Source organism: Nyctereutes procyonoides, unplaced genomic scaffold (assembly GCF_905146905.1).
Source record: "Nyctereutes procyonoides isolate TBG_1078 unplaced genomic scaffold, NYPRO_anot_genome, whole genome shotgun sequence".
Classification (NCBI taxonomy): domain Eukaryota; kingdom Metazoa; phylum Chordata; class Mammalia; order Carnivora; family Canidae; genus Nyctereutes; species Nyctereutes procyonoides.
Window position 1 is genome coordinate 31055464 of NW_026575052.1, and position 17917 is coordinate 31073380.

A 17917-nucleotide genomic window follows, 5' to 3' on the forward strand; every position below is an offset into this window, starting at 1 on the left:
GGGAGTGCCTCCCCGAGCGCCCCCAAAGTGGGGGTGGACCCCCGAGTGCCCCCGAGGTTGGGGTGGACTCCGAGATGGGGGTGCCTCCCCGAGCGCCCCCAAAGTGGGGGTGGACCCCCGAGTGCCCCGAGGTTGGGGTGGACTCCGAGATGGGGGTGCCTCCCCGAGCGCCCCCAAAGTGGGGGTGGACCCCCGAGTGCCCCGAGGTTGGGGTGGACTCCGAGATGGGGGTGCCTCCCCGAGCGCCCCCAAAGTGGGGGTGGACCCCCGAGTGCCCTGAGGTTGGGGTGGACTCCGAGATGGGGGTGCCTCCCCGAGCGCCCCCAAAGTGGGGGTGGACCCCCGAGTGCCCCGAGGTTGGGGTGGACTCCGAGATGGGGGTGCCTCCCCGAGCGCCCCCAAAGTGGGGGTGGACCCCCGAGTGCCCCGAGGTTGGGGTGGACTCCGAGATGGGGGTGCCTCCCCGAGCGCCCCCAAAGTGGGGGTGGACCCCCGAGCGCCCCCGAGGTGGGGGTGCCCCCTCGAGCGCCCCCAAAGTAGGGGTGGCCCCCCAAGCGCCTGCGAGGTGGGGGTGGACTCCCCCAAGCGCTCCCGAGGTGGGGGTGACCCCCCAGCACCCCCGGCTGCGCGGCGGCGAAGGGGCGTTTGGCGACGGGCGGCCGACGGAGGGGACCGACCCTGCAGGGGTCCAAGGGTGCTCGGCTCTCCTGCGCCCTCCTGACGCGAAAGGCACGTCTGTGCCCAACACTTTTCTGCTCTGAAACTTTGGTTAAAATCTGCTTCTGCCTGTGTCTCTGCCTCTCTGTGTGTGTCTCAAATAAATAAATAGATAGATAGATAGATAGATAGATAGATAGATAGATAGATAGATAGATAGATAGATAGATAGATAAATCTAAAAAAAAAATTTGTTGGAAAGAAGCAGCCACAACTGGGAGATCTCAAAAGTCGCTCGTGAATTAAGGAACTGTTTCGGAATCCTAGAGCCAGACCAAACGGAGCAGCGCTCACAGTGGTTAATGAAGGGGAGGAGGAATACGTAGTGTCCTTGGTAAATTTGCCTTCAAAATAAAGTGCATTTTGGAGTTCACGTTATCACCAGCTCAAGGTTGCAAACTCTCCCCACCCCCACCCCCGCCAAGGGATTTAAACCATTTTAATATTCTCTTGGCTTTGGGGGTAAAAACACTCTCGTTCTGTGTGCTAGGTTTTATTTTTTAATTTGGAGGCTGGTTCCCTTGGAATGTCCACTTGAGAAAATTCATGGTCTAACAGGTAACGTGCATCTTTTTTTAAAGGTTTTATTTATTTGACCAAGAGGGCACAAGCAGGGGGAACAGCAGAGAGAGAGGGAGAAACAGACTTCCGGCTGGGCAGGGACCCCAGTGAGGGGCTTGATCCCTGGACCCCTAAGCCAAGGCAGAAGCCTAAGGACTGAACCACCCAGGCACCCCATGTATCCTTTTATTTATGTATATAGTATATCAATTTGGTTTTTAAAACTTTACTGTATGGGGCAGTCCTGCTGGCTCAGGGGTTTAACACTGCCTTAGGCCCAGGGTGTGATCCTGGAGTCCCCTGTAGGGCTCACTGCATGGAGCCTGCTTCTCCCTCTGCCTGCATCTCTGCCTCTCTCTCTCTCTCATGAATAAATAAATAAAATCTTTAAAAAAATTAAACTGGGGATCCCTGGGTGGCGCAGCGGTTTAGCGCCTGCCTTTGGCCCAGGGCGCGATCCTGGAGACCAGGGATCGAATCCCACGTCGGGCTCCCGGTGTATGAGCCTGCTTCTCCCTCTGCCTGTGTCTCTGCCTCTCTCATTCTGTGTGACTATCATAAATAAATAAAAATTAAAAAAAAATAAAAAAATAAAAAAATAAAAAAATTAAACTGTACTGTAAGTTCCTCAATGTTAAACACAGAACTACCCTATTGTCCAGCAACGACACTACTAGATAATGACCCACAGGATGCAAAAATACAGATTCCAAGGGATACACACACCCTGATGTTACAGCCGCACTATCAACAATAGCCAAACCATAGAGAGAGCCCCAATGGCCATCAACTGATGAACGGATAAAGATGTGAAATATAAATATATATATATATGAATATTGCTAGTCATGAAAAAGAATGAAATCTTGCCGTTTGCAACGACATGGATGGAGCTAGGAGGTACTATGCTAAGTGAAATAAGTCAGTCTGTGAAAGACAAATACCAGATGATTTCACTCCTACGTGGAATGTAAGAAAGATAACAGAGGCACATATGGGAAGGGCATAAAGAAAAAAAGAGAAGGAAACAAACCATAGGAGAGTCTTATCGATAAAGAACAAACTGAAGGTTGACTGGAGGGAGGGGAGTGGGGGATGGGCTAGGTGGGTGATGCAGATTGAGGAGGGCCCTTGTAATGAGCACTGGGTGTTGTATGTAAGTGACAAATCCCTGAATTCTACCCCAGAAACCAATATTGCACTGTATGTTAACTACCTAAAATTTATTTATTTTTTTAATTTTTTTTTTACCTAAAATTTAAATTTAAAAAATTGTACTCCAGAATGTTGCAGTTTTAGTACTCACATTTAACTCTCAGGCTAGAATATAGGTTTCTTAAATTCCTGCTCTGCTTTGTGTTCCAATCTGGAATGTCAGCATTGCTAATTAATTTTTGTCCAATCCCACCCATTTCTCTACCTTTAATTAAGTGGTTACAGATGTGACTCTCCCATAGGCAGATCTTTAGGCACAATTCAATACTTAAGGAAGTAAAAGCATAATATAAATATAAGGTATTTGAAATGATGACAGCCTTAATGCGTAATTAATCTAATTGTGTGTGTGTGTGTATGTGTGTGTAAGCCAGTGCTACAATTATTTTAGCATGACCGTGTAGGTTTTGAATGATGCAGTTTAAACTGGTGTTGTTAACACTGGGGAAGTCAGGTTAATCCTCTTAATGTTCGCTGTCAGATTACTGAAATCTCCAAACATTCCATTCAGTTTATAATTAAACAAGGGAACATTTCCTAATACTCTCAGATTTATAAACATGTCTATTATTTTATAGCGTACTTTGACATGTTCTGAAGAGAACTTACAGGTTTTTTTCCCACTTTTTAAGAGTTGCAATGTATTTCTCATACCATACCGTAAAATTCATCCTGAATTTTTTAAAGGCATTCATACAAGTCACTGGTTTTCTGTACATTCTGCAGGTTGTACAATTACCACCACTGTATAACTCCAGAAATTTTGTGCCATTAGCAGTCACTCCATTGCCTCTTGCCTCCAGACCCTGGCAACCACTACCTTTCTTTCTGTCTCTATTGATTTATCTACTCTGGACATTTTGTAGGGTAATACATTAATGTGGATAATACATTAATACAATAATGTGATTTTATATGGATAACACAAGAGTGGCCTTTTGTGGCCTCTTAGCATAACGTTTTTAAGGTTCATTCATGTTACAGGACCCGCCTGTACTCCATTCCTTTTTTATGGCTGAATAATATTTAATTTCATTGCATTGCATGGATATATACCACTGTTGTTTAAACTTTCATCAGTTGATGGACATTTGAGTTATTTCTATTGTTTGACCATTATCAATAATGTTGCTATGAACACGCAGGTGTTTGTGTGGACATACGTTTTCAATTCTCTTGGGTGAATTAGGTTTTTAAATTAAACTTTTTGTTATTTTTAGAGACTAACTTAAGGGAGCCTGGGTAGTTCGGTCGGATAAGCATCTGCCTTCCACTCAGGTCGTGAGCTCAGGGTCCTGGGATTGAGCCCCACATCTGGCTTCCTGCTCAGTGGGGAGTCTGCTTCCCCTCTCCCTCTACCCACCTCCCCCCAGCTTGTGCTCTCTCTCTCAAATAAATTAAAAAAATTTAAAGGGACTAATTTATGCATAAAATATTATTTTTCTTATTCCCACTAAACCTAAACACAAAGGCATGTGTTAGGGTGGAGGGTTAGTTGCCATATTTCATTTGCTTCCCAAATTAATTCACCAACCAGTTTCTGAGGGCTTACCACGTCAACAGTAGTGAACAAAATCCAAAAGTCCCTGTCTTGGCAAAGCTTACATTTCAGTGACTGCTGAATTCATGATAATGAAATAATCAGATTTATTAAGTTAAACTATACGAATTGGTAAGTTTTATAAACATTTTAAACTACAAAATGGCAGTTTCATATGGTTCAATTTAACACTGAGCTAAATTTCTATTGGAATATTGTGTATGGGACTCCTGAGTGGCTCAGAGGTTAGCATCTGCCTTTGGCTCGGGGCATGATCCTGGGGTCCTGGGATCGAGTCCCGCATCAGGCTCCCTGCATGGAGCCTGCTTCTCCCTCTGCCTGTGTCTCTGCCCGCCCTCCTCTCTCTCTGTGTCTCTCATGAATGAATAAATAAAACATTTTTTTTAAAAAAAAAGAAATATTGTGTAGTGTTTTTATTCCATTCAGGTTAACTTCCCAAACAACACTCACTACATTGAAAAATGTAAAGACGTTGTTCTTTTAACTCTTTCCTAACGGTGTGCATATTAGTTAGTAGTTGAAAATGTTCAGAAAGAAAAGCCAGCCTGAAAACTTAAACACATCATTCTTCAATAGCAAGATAAAGTTTGTTGAATGGGGCACGATACCATGCTCAATGTAATCATGACATGCGATCATAAGTTGTGGCAACGTTTTAATTATTTTTGATCAACTATTCCTTCCCAGCAACTCAGTAGTGTTTTTCAACTATCATACACTATTGAACATTATTTGATGAAAATTCTCATGACTCAGAAACCAAGTAAATATTATTCTCAGAAGACCTATGATTAGAAATTTGTTGATTTTACATGCAATCAAATGAATGATAAGATTTAAAAAAAAAACAATTTTTCTTCCTTCTTTTCTGTAAAGGAGAAAGTTCAGAGCTCAAAATATGGCATCAGAAATGTGAGTTCAAATCTCAATGTTGCCACTTAGTAGCTGGATAAGATCAACACACAGAGAAATTAAACTTCACAGGCCTCTTTTTTTCTCCACTGTAAACATGGGATAGATGGTAAATAGCACTCTCTTCCTAAGGTGGTTGTTTTTTTTTTAACATTCTTTTTTTAATATTTAAAAGATTTTATTTATTTATTCATGAGACACACACACAGAGAGAGACACAGGCAGAAGGAGAAGCAGGCTCCATGCAGGGAGCCCGATGTAGGACTTGATGATGTAGGACTTGATGATGTAGGACTTGATCCCGGGTCTCCAGGATCACACCCTGAGCTGAAGGCGGGCACTAAACTGCTGAGCCACCGGGCTGCCCCTCTTCCTAAGGTTGTTGAGCAGCACTTGGGCCGTTCACCAAGACAGATCATATCCTGGGCCACAAGAGAGTCTCCATAAATTTAACAAGTCATTGCTGTCTCTCATCTGCCCCAAACAATCCCTGTCACATGATTCTTCCATAAATATTTGTTGGATGAGCAAATGAATACAACCCTGATTCCCCATTCTAAGACACCTGTGGAGCCATGAGCCATGCCCATCTTTCAGATAACCTCCTGCCACTTGAAAACAGCACATTCCTTCACAGCATTTCAAGGCTTACATCCCTAGAACTAGGTTTCAGAGGAGAGAAGACAGCAGGATTAGAATATTTCTCCTCTGCCTCACCGGCTTAGTGCACAAATGTGATGATTGGCATTTGGTCAAGGGTAACTCAGTCTGGAGTTGGTGAGGGCCTGGCCTAAAGGGCCTCTAGGTTCCCCATCCAATCATGAATGAGGAGAGTCCCAGGCCTTGCAGGGTGGTTTCCTTGGACAGATTTACGGAGGAATTCTTGAGGAAGTCACTGGGAAGGCAATTTCTGAGAGGATGATGACACATGGTGAGTAAAGCTTTATTGCCTAAATTCCTATGTATTAAGCAAGATCCTCCTGGAAGGATCCAAGGTTAAACAGAGAGAGTACCTGGATGGGAACTTCAACAAGTGGAGTGACAATAATTGCAAACATCATCATTATCCTGTGCCAGGCTCCGTTCGGTTTTATGGACTTTTTTTTTTTTTTTTTTGATCCTTAGAACGATCTTATGCTACAAGTAATTCCCCCGTGTGGAGATACCTAAAGCTCAGAAAGTTTCCTTCATCTACTCAAAACGTCTGCTAATTTTAAGAGTTGGGATTCAACCCACGTAATCTAATTCCAGAACTAATGTCTTAACAGTGTTACTATACTCTAGAACTGCTTTATTTTTTCCTCTCTAAAAAAAAAAATACTCAAATTCCTTTAAACCACCTAACCATAGAAAGACCTCAGAGTTGCAGCTATAGGGGGAAAAAACCCAAAAAACAACAAATCCAACCCTAAAAAAATGTCTACCATGGAGTATTATGGATGAAAATGAGCCAATTAGCAATTCTTCCAACAAAGTGTTGGGTCTTTCAAATATATTGAACAAAATAAACAAGCCCACCTTCGCTCAAAAAAACACAGTATGACTCCATTTATATAAGGTTCAAAAACAGGCAAAACTACCTTATATCACTTGGGAATTCTAAACATTAAGTGGCAAAAATACAAAGAAAAGCAAAGACATTGTTATCTTTCTTTTTTTATTTTTTTAAAAATTTTAAAATTTTTTAAATTTTTTTTTCATTGTTATCTTTCTTAAGAAAATAAAGGTAAGAGTGGAAGAGAAGAGTGAGATGTGCTTGGGGTGCTGGCAATATTCCGTTTACTCAGGTGCAGGCCACATGGCTATTACTTTTATAACATTTATCAAACTACATGTATGTTTAATGCACTTTTTGTGGAGACTTTATCTTCCATAATGAACATTTTAGTTATTTTTATTTTTTTAAGATTTTATTTATTTATTTATTCATGTTAGAAACAGAGAGGCAGAGACACAGGCAGAGGGAGAAGCAGGCTCCCGGTGGGGAGCCCAATGCGGGACTTGATCCCAGGACCCCGGGGTCACGGCCTGAGCCGAGGCAGCCACTCAACCCCTGAGCCACCCGGGCGCCCCAATAATGAATGTTCTAAAGAATACTTTAGAGGCATTCTTAACAGTTGGTTGGAGACCTACATTTAGTTTGTTTTGTGAATAACATTCCTCGAATACAAGCAGAAAAGAACTTTCTAGGATCAGGGTAAATTGAGACCATCATCTGAAGGGAGAGAGGGAGGGCATCAATCTGAGACAGAGCGCTGCCACAATTATGTGGAGGAGGCCAGAAAAGAGTCATGGGGCTGATTTCTGGTTTTTTTTGTTTTTGTTTTTGTTTTGGCTGATTACTGTTTTAACCATATCGGTCATCCATTGCCCTGGGAAATTGGTCTTGCAGGTTCTTTCAGGAACTGACCTTCCTGAATCTTTCATGCTCAAAAAAAGAAAGAGGAAAAAGTAAACATTAACCAAATACTGCAAACACTGTGTTCTTATATCTAATTGTAACTTCATGGGGCTCTTTACCTCTTGTGTCCCCAAACTTAAAAGAGATACCAATAATCAGGACGCCTGGGGGGCTCGCTGGGTTGAGCGTCTGACCCTTGATTTTGGCTCAGGTCGTGGTCTCGAGGTCTTGGGATCCAGCCCTGAGTCAGGATCCGCTTTCAACGGGGACCCCGCTTGAGGGTTCTCTCCCTCTCCCTCTGCGCCCCCCACCCCGCCCACTCATGCTCTCTCTCTAGGATAAATAAATCAATCTTTAAAAAAAAAAAGGCACTGGAAATAGTCCTTAACTTATCACAAGAAATCCTAATCCTAGAAAGGTCACTGGAACCAGGATGGAACTCTTAGCCGATCACAAGCTTCCCTTGACATTTTGTTGGCGATGAGTTACAATTCTCCTTTTATTCGGTTCGGGAGCCTCTCCTGGGCAGCTATTCTGATTTTGTTTGGGGATCAATTAGGAGAAACTTAAGGAGCCTACGACGGGAACACTACGGCTCCTGAAATGTTGGCACTACCCCACACGGGGTGTGGCCCGAGTGGCACGTCTGCGAACTGTTCGTGGAAGGGAATATGTAGTCACTCAAAAAATATTTACTCAAAAAAAAAAAAATTACTCACTCCCAACTATACACCAGACCCCGTTCCGAGCCCTGGAGATACGATGGACTCAAGGCACACAGGGCCTCTCACGGAGGCTGACATTCAGGTAGGAGAAGGCTTAAAGCAAAGATGTTTAAACCAAAAGTGAACAAGAGAATAATGTTGAATAGTGATGAAGACAAAGAGGTGAAAGGGGCCGGGGCGCCTGGCTGGCTTCGTGGAGGAGCATGTGACTCTCCATCTCCAGGTTGGGAGTTCGAGCCCTGCTTTGGGGGTAGGGCTTACATAAACAAATAAACTAGCTAACTAACTTAAAACAAAAGAAGAAGAAGAAGAAGAAGAAGAAGAAGAAGAAGAAGAAGAAGAAGAAGAAGAAGAAGAGAGTGAGATGGGCAAAGGGAACAGAGAGACTGGGAGAGGCAGTGCATGGGAGCTACCTAGGATGGATGGACACCTGTGGCTGGAGGAGGTGACATCTGAGCAGAGACTTTAATGATGAGAAGGAGCCAGCCCTACAGAGGTCTGGGCCAGGAATATCCTAAGGCAAAACCAAAATCGAGGGCCATTTTACACCTTCAAAGAACAGGAGACCAGGAGAAGGGGAGCTGAGGCCTGTGCAAGGTGGAGGGTGTTTTTATCTAACCCACTGGGAAGGCTTTGGAGGGTTTTAGGCAAATTTCTTGCTTTCTTTCAGAGCAAGAAACTTATGTTTTAGCATTTGGGGGAATTGTAATTGTCGATGTAAGCATTTTCTTGTTTTTGGGTTTTTTTAAAATACTTTTGGGTAACACTTGAGGGCTTCTCTTTGAAATGCGTAGCTTCTGAACAGAAAGGACTAAACCGATGGAGAGGGCCAGGGCCATCGGAAACCAAGGGATAGGATCTCCAGAAATGCGAACTGCCTCCTACTTATCTTCCTACACGCATCTTAATTAGAAAGATTGGTGCGAGCTGCCTCGAGAGGGCGACGATGGCAAGGGGACTTCTGCAATCATCATATGACTATTTTTCACACTTTTTCTGTGTTTTCTGAAATTTCTCAGTGAATGAGCTTGTGTTCTTTTTGACAATTAGGAAAAAGAGTTTCCTTTTCTCCTAAGTGACGGTGCTGGAAAATTCAAACTAACAAAAAAGTTGAGAACATAGCACCATGGACTATAGCCTTCCCCTAAATTCGCCAGTTGCTAAGACTGCTGATATTTGCACTTGCGGGCACGTGCGCGCGCACACACACACACACACACACACACACACACACACACTAATGTATGCATAGTAATTTTTTTCTCAACCACTGATACTTGTTGATCCTTTTTTGGTTCAGCCTCTTAAAACTTACTTTCAGACGGGGGGGGGGCGGTGATACCCCCCAAACTTGAGCAAGAATTCCCAAGAACCCAGACGTTGTCCTACGTGTACAGCCACAGTCAGGTGTGCTGCTGTGACACGGTACGCTAGACGGGGTGTGTTATGAACAACCCAAGTTTACTTCTCAGGTTTGGAGCATGAAGTCTGAGATCAGGGCGCCAGCACGGTCAGGGGGCAGGTCAGCTTCTGGAGAGAACCAACTCCCTGGTTGCCAATAGCAGCTTTCTCTTGGTGGGGTGAAGAGGGCTAGCGAGCTCCCTCTGGGGCCTTCTGGGAGGGCAGGCTCATCATCCAGGAGGGGTCCACCCTCAAGACCTGGTCACCTCCCCAAAGGCCCCACCTCCCGACACCACTAGGTTGCTTAGAATTTTTTTAATGTGGGGGGGCCAGTGGGGAGAGAGAAGCCTTCAGACCACAACAACCACCCCACTGTTAACAGACCCCCGAAAATGAACACTAATACATAATCTTATCTCATATGTAGGACAGGCCCACGTAGCTCCAGTTGTTCTAAAAATGTCTTTTATGGTTTGTTGTTGTTGTTTGAAGATTTTATTTATGTATTTGAGAGGAAGAGAGAGAGACCTCGGGCGTGAGCCGGGATGGGGAGAAGGTGAGGGAGAGAGTGAGAAAAGCAGGCTCCAGCTGAGCACGGGGCCTGATGCAGGGCCCCATCTCAGGATGCAGATCACCACCCGAGCCCAAACCAAGAGTGGGGCGCTCAACCCCCTGGGCCACCCTCAACCAGCTCAGCCACACTCAGCCCACTGAGCCACATGGGCGCCCCTGTCGCTGATGTCGTGTTTTTTTTTTTTTTTTTTTTTTTATGATAGTCACAGAGAGAGAGAGAGAGAGAGAGGCAGAGACACAGGCAGAGTGAGAAGCAGGCTCCACACATAGGGAGCCCGACGTGGGACTCGATCCCGGGTCGCCAGGATCGCGCCCTGGGCCAAAGGCAGGCGCCAAACCGCTGCACCACCCAGGGATCCCTGATGTCGTTTTAAATGCCGGAGCCAGTCTCCATCATTCCTTGCATTTCATTGTCCTGTCCCTTCAGTATCTTTAATTCTTGAACAGTCTCATTAACAGTTTTGTCTTTCGTGACAATGTTGTTTTTAAAAAGAATCTGGTCCAGTTGTCCTGTTGAATGTCGCACCATTGGGATTTGCATGCCCCTTCCCTCAGGCCAAATGTTAGATTTAGAGGAAACTTCATTGGCAACAACACTAGACAGGTGGTGCCCTGGACTTTGTGCCCCACGTCACCACGAGGCTTGGAGGCTGTGAAGTTGTCCCAGGAGGAGTGATGCTAACTTTGCATCAGGTGGTACCTTCCCTTTAAAAAAAAATGTTGTTGTTGTTGTTTATTTATTTATGAGACACAGAGAGAGAGAGAGAGAGAGAGAGGCAGAGGGAGAAGCAGGCTCCCTGCGGGGAGCCCAATGTGGGACTCGATCCCGGGACCCCGGGGTCACACCCTGAGCCGAAGGCAGACACTCAACTGCTGAGCCCCCCAGGTACCCCAGAAAGTTTCCTTTTTGTGATACAACTGTTTTCTGTGCTGCCTTTAAAAAGTCAGCCACTTCCCTTACCTGCATGATATAGGTGCCGAGTGTTTACTTACTGAGGAGGGCAGGTGATGCTGGGAGAGAGCAAAGTGTAGGTTTGTATGGGGCTCTCCTCACGCAGCCCAGGCGATGAGATGTACACTCACACAAGTAAAAACTAATAAAATAAAAGGACACGTAAGGGCTGTGTGAGCGCTGAAGGTAAGATCACTCTTCTTTTTTTTTTTTTAAGATTTTATCTATTTATTTATGAGAGACACAGAGAGAGACAGGTAGAGAGACAGTCAGAGGGAGAAGCAGGCTCCATACAAGGAGCCCGATGTAGGACTGGATCCCAGGACTCGATCCCAGGACTCCAGGATCACACCCTGGGCCAAAGGCAGACGCCAAACCGCTGAGTCACCCAGGGATCCCCTAAGAACACTCTTCTAGGTGCAACTGCTCACCTGGCACCCAGGTGCTCTTCCTATATCTGTCTCTGTGACTTGCCCTTTGCTCACCCTAATTCCTCTTTCTGGAATGTTCTCCTCCTGCCCTTGTGTCTGCAGGTTCATGTATTAAAACACTGCCACGGCTTTCAGACTGAACTACCACTTGTTCTATTAAAAAAAAAAAAACTTAATTTCTCCTCTTCTTTAAAAAGTGGCTTCTTGGGACACCTGGGTGGCTCGGTGGTTGAGCATCTGCCTTTGGCTCAAGGTGTGATCCTGGGGTCCCAGAATCGAGTCCCACGTCGGGCTCCGTGCATGGAGCCTGCTTCTCCCTCTGTTTCTGCCTCTCTCTCTCTCTGTGTGTTTCTCATTAATAAATAAATAAAATCTTTAAGAAAATAAAAATAAGGGCAGCCCGGGTGGCTCAGCGGTTTGGCGCCTGCCTTCAGCCCAGGGCGTGATCCTGGAGACCTGGGATCGAGTCCCACGTCGGGCTCCCTTCATGGAGCTTGCTTTGCCCTCTGCCTGTCTCGCTCTCTCTCTCTCTCTCTCTCTCTCTCTCTCTCTTTGTGTGTGTGTCTCATGAATAAATAATTAAAATCTTAAAAAAAAAAAAAGAAAAGAAAAATCAGTAAGTAAAATAAAAAGTGACTTCTCCACATTCGGCACACATTCCAAAATTCAATGTACCTAAATCTTTGGGCTGTTGAGCGTTAAATCACTCTCTAACTTGGATTACATGCTGAGGCCCATCCTTCTAGACTGTACGCGGACTGGAGGGGAGCTCCCCTTCTGACTTTTCTGGGCTCCCGGTGGGCCACCCTTTCTGGTACTTTGCGCTTCTATTATGTTGAGTAAATGGACAACTGTCAACACTTCAATAAAATGTCCCCATAACTATCCTGGTAATGATCTCAAAGAGAAACTCTACTCTTGCCCTCTGTGCTTAATTTTTTTCCAAACACGTTCCTTACAGTAGCAAGTTAACCAGGAAGTTTCCTTTACTCCCTTCCTCTAGACAGAGGGAAAAAAATAACAGGAAACCAACCCACAGCAAACAATGAAGATGATTATCAAATATTTGTTCCTTTCCGTACAAGGGGAATTATGCACAATATTAGGTCATCAGAGTGCCACTTGCAACAATCAAAGTTGCTTTGAGCTTTAAGAATTTTCAGTAGGGCAATTTGGCTATTTTTATTGACATGAGGTCAAGTAAAAAAAATACAGGCTTTTGACAGAAATAAGTAGATATTATTCCAAGTGTCACCTGGAGGCTGTGCTCTCAAACTTGTGATTCCGGAACTCGGCTGCCGGGAGATGACTTCCTTTCACTGTGCCCCCATACATCTTGGGCATTGTAAGGAGAGAAATAGCAGGTGCTATCAACCAACTTTTCTGTGTCACTACAACATCAGGAGTTAAATATTAACCCCATCTTGTAGATAAGAAAATCTAGTTTCATAGATGATAAAGATTTGCTTCAAATTACACAGCCAGATAAGGCTAGGGTTCAAAAATACACTCCTTTCTGACCCAAATCCACACCATCAGCATAGGATCGTGCTTTGTAAAGATCTTTTAAAAATGTATTTGACAGGGATCCCTGGGTGGCACAGCGGTTTGGCGCCTGCCTTTGGCCCAGGGCGCGATCCTGGAGACCCGGGATCGAATCCCACGTCGGGCTCCGGGTTCATGGAGCCTGCTTCTCCCTCTGCTTCTCCCTCTGCTTCTCCCTCTGCTTCTCCCTCTCCCTCTGCCTATGTCTCTGCCTCTCTCTCTCTCTGTGACTATCATAAAAAAATGTATTTGACAGAGAGAGAGAGCATAAGAGAGCTGGAGCAGAGGGAGGGGCAGACTCCCCGTTGAGCAAGGAGCCCCACCAGGGACTCGATCCCAGAAGTCATGACCTGAGCAGTTTCTTAACTGACTGAGTCCCCCTGGGGCCCTGGGACCGTGCGTTTTAGATGCCTGCCCCTCTACCAAACTGTGAGGTCCTTAGGTCCACAACACCCACCACAGTGGCTGGTGCAGGAACACCAAACAGAATTGAGTATTTCCCAGTTTTCGTCACCCCTTTCCTCTGCTCACTCAACATTTATTTCAGTCTTCCATTCCCGCTCCCCAGCAGCCAGAGCCTTCAGGACAGACTGTCTCCAGCCCAGCTCCCCCCGGGGTGTGGTTTATGGCTAAATATAATCCTGGTTCTTTTGCCAATGATTGACTCAGGAACTCACACCTCAAGCCACCAGCTGGAAGTTGGACTGGTCCTAAGTGAGGACCTTCCTCCCTTCACTTGTGTGGCAGGTAAGGGACTCACAGCATCACAAGATCCTAGTTCGATGTCCAAATTCACTATATGGCAGTTCTGTGGCCTGAAACAAATCACTTAACCTGCTGAGGCTTCATTTCTCTATCTAGAAAATGAGGGTGATGATTCCTATCCTGGAAGGGTTATTCCTGGCACAAAAGAAATATTCATCAACGGACATTTATTAGGTGTGTGTATTGCCTCTATCAGGACCGTTTCAGCTCCATGCAACCACAACAAACATTTTCGAAGCACTTGAAATAATATGGCAATGAGAGAGGGTTTATCTCACATAACTGGAAATGCAGAGTGGGCTCTAGGCTCTGGTTCTTGGCCCTGTTGGCTCTGCCTTTTCGGGGTGTGGACTTGATATGAGGTTGTAGGATGGGTGCTGACCACCGAGGAGCAGGGTGACCAGCTTCCAGCTGGATCACAGCTCAAGAAGAGAACTGTTCTAGAGTGTGATTTGTATTATACCTATAAAATAGAGGGGGCCTGGGTGGCTCAGTTGGTTAAGCGACTGCCTTAGCTCAGCTCATGATCTCAGGGTCCTGGGATCGAGTCCGTATTGGGCTCCCCACTTGGTGGGAAGTCAGCCTCTCCCTCTCCCTCTCCCTCTGCCCCTCTCCATCACTGCTTCTCTCTCTCAAAATAATTTTTTAAATCTTTAAAAAAAATAAAATTAAGAAAGAAGACAATATGTGAGGTTTCCTTTGGCGGATTGCATGACTCAACGAAGTAAGAGTACACATGGGTAAGAGTAATCCATTATACACACATACAATTGCTGAAAGATAGACGCACCTAGTGACCTACCACTATCAGGATCCTCGAGGGACAAAACCATATTAGGCCTTCTAAGAAGTGGTGAAATGATAACTGAAACGTCTCCCTTCCCTTTCCTTCCCCTGTGACATCAGTCATGGCAGCAAGAGCGAAGAAAAGAAGACGACTTCCCATGGGAACTGGACTAGAAGCCAGGAGACCCAGTTACACCAGCTAGGTAATTTTTTTAAGCTTTATTTATTTAAGAGAAAGAGCAGGTGTGCTGGGGGCGGGGCAAAGGGAGAGGGAGAAGGAGAGAAGGGGGGGTGCTCTAGCCCAGCACTTGAGAGCTTGACCTGAGCCAAAACCAAGAGTTGGTCGCTTAACCAGCTGAACTACCCAGGCACTCCAGAAACCTGCTATGTGACTTTAAGCGAGTCATTTAATCTGTCTTTACCAGTAATGATAAAAGAATGTCTATTATATTAAAAGGTTTTATCACACATTATTTTTACTATATATTTATTGAAACGTCCATTATTATTATAAAAGGTTTGGAAAGTAGAAAGTGCCAGTAGTAGTTATTTATGCAATATTTAATTCTAAGCTGCTCATGAAGCTCAGTCTGGGGGGAATACAAGACTAATGAACTCATGATCTATGCCACGGGCGCCTGTGGTTCCTGCGCCTCTAGCTTCTGATAGGAACACACAGTTTGGGCCCCAGGTGGCTCCAGTGGTTGACCATCTGCCTTTGGCTCAAGTCGTGACTCCAGGGGGTGCCTGGATCCAGGGTCCAGGGATCCAGTCCAAATGGCCCCCACCAGGGAGCCTGCTTCTTCCTCTGTCAGTGTCTCTGCCTCTCTCTGTGTGTCTCTCATGAATAAATAACTAAAATCTTAAAAAAAAAAAACAAGGATCACATAAATATAAAAGTATCTGTTGTGAAAGGAAGATAAAAGTAAAAATGGTATCTGTTGAGTTGTTAAATATATTCCCTCATCATTCCCCCTAAAAATGCTTTTCAAACAGCTTTAAATTCCAAAGAGCACTCTACTTGCTACCCCAGCGTACTTCAGCGTCCTCACACCCTGTGTAGCCTTCACATTCTTTCAGGCTTGCCTCAACAGAGCTCTGTTTTTTACTGAGACTATTTAGGCCACTTCATCCTTCTCGAAGGGTCTCTAGAGTCAACTTGTTTTTCTGTCCTCCACTCCCTCCCCTTTCCCCACATCACACGCCCGTTCTGAGTTCCTTTTGCTCTCTTAAGTGCACCTCCTACGGGGGTGTCCTCTAATCCCAAATTCCTGCATTCAAAAATGCAGGACTTCCTTTTTTCTTTTTAAGGAGTAAATTTTTGTAGAACACCAAGTCATCAGAATTTTTTATTTTTTAGTCATTAGAATAATTAAAGGTAACTCATCTTTGCTATTCATAAACCAGAGTATTGGCCCTTCACTCAAGTTTACCCAGAACTTGATCCAGCATCATGCTGAGCAGTTGAGTTGCCAGCCAATTTGCAAAGCTCCCACTATGCAATTACCCGGATAGTTGGAATTCCTTAGTTTTCCAGCTAGAAGGCTTTGTTAGGGTGCATTATCAATGTTGACTCAGACTGGTCTCCAGGTATTAGGTTGGCTTAGTCAACCTTGAAATTTCCTTGAAATTTCAATTATTGCTAGTCTAGCTTTATCATTGTCGATTTCGTGTGTTGCTTTGCTAACCATATAGTTTTTTAAGGCTTTTTTTTTGTATCACTAACATTTTGGAGACATAATTTTCAAGGAACCAGATTTTAAGATGTGTATGGTTTGCATTCTAATAGAACTCTTTTACACCTGTATGGCTAAATCAGATGTTTTGGTAATTCCCTAGAAATGTGCGTATGACATTTCATTGTTTACATGCTTCTCATGAATTTGTGCTACTTGTATAACACATGACCTGGGATCCAGATTAAATGTAACGAAACCCCCACTGGGTTCTTTTTAAATTTAGAAGACATTGTTTTACAATAGAAAATCAATGTGAGCAAACTCATATTCTTCCGTTATCAAATAAATGCTAAGTGATTTTATGTTATGTACCTAGCAAATATCTTCCTTAATTTGTGTATGAGGAAAAGCATATTAATGATACCCTTAGTCTATAGTGTGGTATCATGTTGTGATGTAATATTGACATTTGTTTTTTTGTTTAAAATATATTGCTATTTTAGAAAGGACGTCAAGACTAATCACCGGGGAAAGGACAGTCTTTTCAGGGAGCCTACGTGGCTCAGTCAATTAAGCATCTTCCGCTCAGGTCATGATCCCAGGGTCTTGGCATTGAACCCTGCATTGGGTTCCCTGATCCAAGAGGAGATTGCTTCTGCCTCTCCCTCTGTCCCCTGCTTGTGTTCTCTATCTCAAATGAATAAATAAAATGGAAGAAAGAAGAAAGAAAGAAAGAAAGAAAGAAAGAAAGAAAGAAAGAAAGAAAGAAAGAAAGAAAGAAAAGAAGAAAGAAAGAAAGAAAAAGAAAGAGAAAGAAAGAAAGAAAGAAAGAAAGAAAAAGAAAGAGAGAGAAAGAAAGAAAGAAAGAAAGAAGAAAGAAAGAAGAAAGAAAGAAAGAAAGAAAGAAAGAAAGAAAGAAAGAAAGAAAGAAAGAAAGAAAGGTCTTTTCAACAAATGGTATTGAGAAACTGGATATCCATAGGCAAGGAAATGAAGTTGCATGCCTACCTTATACTATATATAAAAAAATAATAACTCAAAATGGATCAAAGACTGAAAATAAGACCTAAAACTACAAAACATTGGGATCCCTGGGTGGCGCAGCGGTTTAGCGCCTGCCTTTGGCCCAGGGCGCGATCCTGGAGACCCAGGATCGAATCCCACGTTGGCTCCCGGTGCATGGAGCCTGCTTCTCCCTCTGCCTGTGTCTCTGCCTCTCTCTCTCACTGTGTGCCTATCATAAATAAATAATTAAAAAAATTAAAACTACAAAACACTTAGAAGAAAAGATAGAAGAAAAGTTTCATGACATTGGATTTGGCAGTGGTTTCTTAGCTATGACACCAGAGGTATAGGCAACAAAAGAAAACATGGGTGAGTTGGATTTCGTTAAAATTAAAACCTTTTGTGAGCCAAAGGTCACTAGCAATAGAGTAAAAAGGCAACCCAGGAATGGGAGAAAATATTTGTGAAATGTAGATCTGATAAGGGACTAATATCCAGATATAGAAAGAAGTCCTAAAACTCAACAACAGAAAAACAAACAACCGAATTAAAAAATGGGCAAAGGACTTCACAGGGCATTTTGCCAAATACACAGAAATGGCCCGATATGCACATGGAAAGATGCTCCACATCACTCATCATTAGGGAAATGCGAGTCAAATTGACAGATACCACCTTATATCCACTC